The sequence below is a fragment of the Rhagoletis pomonella genome, unplaced genomic scaffold (assembly GCF_013731165.1).
Source record: "Rhagoletis pomonella isolate Grant_MI unplaced genomic scaffold, Rhpom_1.0 Rhpom_scaffold_00006, whole genome shotgun sequence".
NCBI classification, from domain to species: Eukaryota; Metazoa; Arthropoda; class Insecta; order Diptera; family Tephritidae; genus Rhagoletis; species Rhagoletis pomonella.
The window spans coordinates 66,641,996-66,648,244 of NW_023458560.1; the positions used below are offsets into that span (position 1 = coordinate 66,641,996).

The following is a 6,249-nucleotide window of genomic DNA, read 5'->3' on the forward strand; positions in this document are numbered from 1 at the left end:
CGCCACCACCTACTCCGTGCCATTTGAAGAAGGAAGAGAAACCATCAACAATGTATGTATAAAGCCAGATTTTTCATTTAACTTTTTATTAGAATTGTCTTCAAACACCTGCGTGCTATCGGCGAGTGTAACATAATTTTTGTTTTGACATTTCGTGCTTCATGTGCGAAATTGTCCTGGTTTGATAGTTATTGCGTACATACATACATAGATAAGTATAGGCTGCTACATAAAATTGTTTACATGAATTTGAAATCCTAGAACCAAAACTTTACCAGGTACGGATTTTATAATAAAAAGCAAACAGTTTGCACTGGAAAATACCAGATCAAACCGGTTAATAAAAGTACAATTCATGCAAACAAATTTAGCTTCCTAATTTTTAATTTCAAGCTCAGTACGCTGAAAAAATCATGATAGAAATTGTATTGAAAAAAAAAATAGATTTTTTATTGAGTTACTTATCTTAGAAATAATCAGTGATGTTTTTTAAAGTAATTTTGTAAATTGTCTTGCAATAAGACTTTAAGATACGAAGGCTTACAGCGAAGTGTTTTTCTGGTACGGTCTTATGTATTAAGTATATGCATGTAAACACATAAATGTGTATGGTTTGTATTTGAATGATTGAACATTTTTTGATAAAATATTGAAGTTGCCATGCAGGTTTCATTAAACCAGACCGAGGTACATAATTCTCCGGAATGCGTGTGATTTCAAATACTACAAAGTAGTTGCGATTTGTGAAATTCTGCATGGACATATGCAAAACATACATATTTGTTTAAGAACTTATTTAGCAAGCTGGATTTTTTCATTAAAAATCCTTACACATATATACGAATGCGAAAAATAAATAAAACAATGTATGTTCGTCAATTTTTTTGTATGGAAGAAAATAATAATAATCTGCAAAAAAGATTATCATAAACGCAAATTTTCAGCCACTTGGCACTAGTAGCTAGAATTCTTAGTCCAAAAGTTCTGAATAAAAAGTTAGTTTTTGTTGAAAATATTGTGGAATTTTTCTAATTTTCCTACAAAGTTTGAAATTTGGACTTATATGTTTTTGTTAGATTTTGAACTGTGTTTAGAAAAAATTTATTAACATTAAACCAACAAAAATAGCCAAAACTGGCCAAAAAATCGTGTCCCTATTATTTTTCACATGACTGTATGCATGTGTCTCGGGAAGCCTAGAACGAAATAAATTTTCATGAGAAGTTGTACTCTGTTATGATCTAATATTAATTAAAAAAAATTGTATTCATTAAAAATATGCAATTTTAGTTATTTGTTAAATAGTTATCATCTTACAAGATGCCATTGTTAAATATTCTGAGCTGTTTTTCCTCGAATAAAGGGAATGGCGATTTTTTATAATATTCTTCCATCCAACGCTGATACATACATATGAGCAAGCGTATAAGATTTTGATTATTACTTAAAAATATGCAAGCATACATATGTTTAAGCGATTTCCTACTGGGTATAACCAAGGAAAGCTATTGAGCTTTAGGTAGCCAAGACAACAGCCAGTCGCAAAAAAGTTTTGCCTACGAAAGTTTTACTTGAAGAAGTACAAATGTATAAGCTTATGACCGACTGGTCCGGCCAACAAATATGTATTACCAAAAAAAATTAGCTAAGTGCTTAAATTAAATTTTTTAATTGTTTGCCGGTGGAAGGGAAATTCTATTCCTATTAATTTTATAAATGTGAAAGTTTGTATGTATGTAGAATAAAAGTACTGGATGATTGAAATTTTCACATATGTAGATAGATTGATATTCAGAGGAATATGGGGTCTAGGTATATTTTAATTGCTGTGGCAACATCTTTACGGAAAAAATTAAAACCAGCTATAACTTCGGAACTATAAGTCCCATAGCATTGAAATTTCGTATGGATACCTTACTAACATACATATCTGTTCATTATAAGGTAAATATATACGAGTGATTTATGGAATATTTTATAGAGTGCTAAATATGTACATATGCACATACTTATTTATGTATACAAACAATTCACAAGAATGGCTATATGGAATAAACTACAAACTTGAAAAACTGCAGGAATATTTAACAAAACTATGACAAATAAGTCAAGAAAATACATACATACATATATATATCGGCAGGTTAACAGACACAACTACATTCAGAAAAAAGCATTTCTATAAAACAATAAAACAGTATCCTAATTTTAGAGCTCCTGTTTTCTCCTTAATATTACGAAAAATTTACAGTTTTTCCTTAATTCAAGGATGGAATGTAGTAAAATCGGGGATTGTTCGGAAATGCCCAGATATGCTAGCACCATTTCGTCATCTCTACGTGACTACTATCTGACTTCGGACATGCTAATGACATTGTTGTCATTGTTGTAACAGAGTACAAATTCCCCAAAAAGGTTATGGGGCATGTGTTGTAGTTAAAGTTTTTGAGCAGATATAAACCTAGGTCGCTCCGGTTATGTAGACCCGACTGTCATGGGAATGCCAACGAGAGGATTAAGTAGGGCTCTAAAACGCCTATTAACTAGCAACACGTTTAGGAAAAATTAACGAATACTCTATAATCGATGTTTAGCCCGATAAATATGAGGCCTTAAGTTCATTATTGCCGCAGTTGAACTGGAAAAGGACAGAAATGAAAGCCTTATGAAACTCAGCAGATCTGCAGTAATATATTTAACCGGTGTAATTAGAACACACTGTGCAACTGCAGTGATGCTACGCCGTTGGCAAATAAGCTCTCTCTGCAGAAGTTGCGCGGTTAGAATCCGGTTGACGCGGATTGTCCTGTATACAAGTTTTGCACACTTGATCGAATTCTAGGTCCACTGCGGAAATTTAATCACATTTGGAAAATGTATTCAATGAATTTAATTCATAAATTTAATCATTCAAGATACCCTCTTAAACCCAAAGCATGTTATGTCGTCAAGTAGAAAGCCAATCTGGCCAAACATAACCGAAAATTTTGTAAGTGGAATGAGAGGCATCACCATTAACTCTTCATTTTTAGCATTTTAACGCACATTCGTTAGCATTTGAAGCGGAACTCATAAATTAGGCGACAAAAAGGCACTCAGACCTAACCCGAAATGCATTCTTTTACTACTAAGCAGCAAGCACTTAGAATTTTAATGTCGTACATGAGTTAATACATATGTAAGAACATACATACATATGTACATATACATACATATGTATGTATGTACATTAGTGTGCCTCACCAAAAAAAAGTTGCTGGTTTTTACCGGAATTTATTTGATTTTAAGACTTTCGTCAAACATTTTTCGGAAAAATATTAACATTTAATAACACATAATATTTCAAAAAATCTCATTATTTTTATTGCGGTGGGGTGAGTTTTCGGCAGGGTACGAAAATAAACTGTACCAAACAATTCCCATTTGCTCATCGATCATCATATCATTTGTGGTTTTGTACAGTTTTGTACATAGTCAGAAACAAATTGTAAGATTCACTGTCATTTTCCCCAACGAGAAACGTTTGCTTTTCGTTTGTGACAATTGTACCATAGGGTACGTTTTATATGTATGCAAACGTTTCAATTACGTGAAAAATAATTTTTTCTGTAAATTTTCATATCCAATTCAATTAAAAAACATTTTTATTTTTTTTATTCATTGCAGCCATTCGTTTTGTATTTAGTTATTGCATATATGTACATACATACATATATTTTCCCTGCACGATTCATTTCGTTTGAGGTTTCGTCTGTAACTACTAAACTACTGTAGTGTACTATCGCCAAAGTGAACTCAGCCGTTTTGAATTGTATTGTACCGAACTGTTGAAATAATAAACGAAACGAAATAGTAACGTACAATATAGTTTATTTTCGTACACTGGTTTTCGGAAAATATATTTTATAAAACTAATTTTATTTAAGAAGAGAAATGATAATTTTTTTATTCTAGAATAGGTGCAGCTCACATAAATCCTATTTTTTGCGGAATATTTAGGAGGAAGTCTTGGACGTTTGTTTTAGATGGAAGGATATATATCCTAATATACACCTACATATATATACATATAAACCCACATATAGTATGTAGATATACATACATGCATCTGTGAATATTTTCGTAAGTAGAGTTGCATACAAATTTGTGTGCTTGTATGGAAATGTGCCCTCTGAGCTGGGATACGCTTAAGAAAATTAGGAAACGGAAATATGGCGTGGCGCTGTGAATTGAACTTTACACGACCGTCACCCCAAATCACTTGCCAAAAGCAGCAAGCACTAGCTGGAGCACTACTAGCAATGACATCAAGAGCTTCCCTGCCACAAGTCGGCCACATTGAGGCTGGTCTGACAGCGCCAAGCCCCCCAAAAGCTCACAATGAATGTGAAGTGGAAAAATTGCTGTGGAACATTCACACATAACAATTTCAAAATGTCACTTTATGTATGTGGTTAGAAATATTTTTCACTTCGATTTGCATGTGTGTGGGTAGCGCTGGTTACTCGTATGCCAAAAATGTGCACACACTTCAGTGAAAAAAAGATAGAAAAATGTGCGCTAAAAATTGTCTAAAAGCGCTAAACCGCATTTGTGCGAACGTCAAATAAATAGAATTTTTCGATTTTAGTTTTGTAAGCAAAAGCGTAGCAAGAGTCAACGCCTTTCGTTCGACTAATTAAGTTAAATGGCTGCTAGTGGGATTTATGCTATAGAAGGGTATTTTTGGAGCGAATAAAGCAGAAAGCGTCAATGTGGTTGGTAAGCTGAATTGGGATAAGCCAAGATCGCTGCAAGGATGCGGTAAATATGGACATCTAATGCGCTGCAGAGCTATGTACATTCTGGTTTGGCTGCTCGTTCGCAGAAGAAGACACATATCGCCAGTGCAGCCGCAAAGTATGCAATGAATTGCAATTTATTACGCGCAAAATTGTTACTGAACTTTCACTAATCTCATTTAATTGCTTTTTAAGCGCACTTTTAGGCGCACTCCGCATGAGTGGGAAAATAAATTACCGTACGGTGGAGCGCCAAGCTTAAATGTAACTCATACGCCATATGTAACTAGCATATACATCAAGAATGATAGAATACAAGATTGCGCCAATCGAGCTGAGAGCAACTGGCCGTGACGTCAATAAATACCAGAATGAGAGAGCAAAGACGAATTCAATAAGAAAAAGAAGAAGAATCGAACAACTGGGGCGAAATTGAAAGGTTTGTTTACAAAGTGCATAATAAATCGCAGATTTACGGAATTATTTAGTTTTAAATGGTAAATTGGTTGTTTAAAAGTAAAGAATGTGTACTTATTAAATGCAATGCAAATCGCTGAAAGTGTTAAATCACTGCAATCATTATAATGATTTGCCCAGCGGGCAGCCAGCGGGTCAGTTGCTGGTAACAATTTGCAGATCGATTCCACGGTGATCGTTGCATCGTCGTCAATTAGTGAAATCAGTAACCAAGCTTTTAAAATAAAGGAAAACCTCCTACTCCGCTATACATATAATTACTTTCATTATTTAGCTACTTTTCCGGCAGCCGCAACAAACACTGGCCCAAGCCTGCAAATTATTATGTACATTTCTTATTCGTTATCACGACAGTCAAAAATTGATCTCTTTGTTAATTTTTTGCGGCCCTGAAAAGGGCCTTTTGTGTATATATGGTATTGTGTATGTAGACCCAGATAAGCTTATATAAAGCATTTGATCCCTTTGTAAATTCTTTGCGGCCCTGAAAAGGGCCCTTTATGTATACAAACACAGGGAAGCTAATGTTTGCAAAAAATTTGATCACTTTAGCAATTCGTGGCGGCCCTGAAAAGGGCCTTTTGGTGTATCAAGAGCATTTACCTGTAATTAAATGAATTTATATTGCTATGCAATTAATGAACCATTTCCTTACGGGAGGCATTCTACGCATTCATCTTAGGTATATTTCACTTCTGATCACATGAGTGCACGTACTCCAGATGTTGATGTTGACCCTAAAGCTAGCAAGAAAAGAATTTTGGTAATGTTTTTGCAATATGTAAATTTATAGCTCACTATGTCATTTTATTTACATAAAAATATAAAATTTATTCACTTACCAGGACTGCTGCATACCTTGCTTATTTGTTGATGGTACCAAATGCACTTAAGTCAATATTTTTTTATATTTTCTTTTTTTACTGTGGGCATTTTCTATGAGTTCTTTGTTTAGTTTTCTTATTTTAAAGAACATTCTTGCCCTGAAAAA

At 33.9% G+C, this 6,249-nt stretch overlaps 1 protein-coding gene across 2 annotated transcripts in view; it reads right to left on the reverse strand.

Moving 5' to 3' along the window:
- LOC118741151 (hydroxysteroid dehydrogenase-like protein 1) overlaps window positions 1-6,249 on the reverse strand; it is a 26,546-nt gene that overhangs the window by 1,663 nt on the left and 18,634 nt on the right. The gene's annotated exons all lie outside the window — the stretch shown is intronic.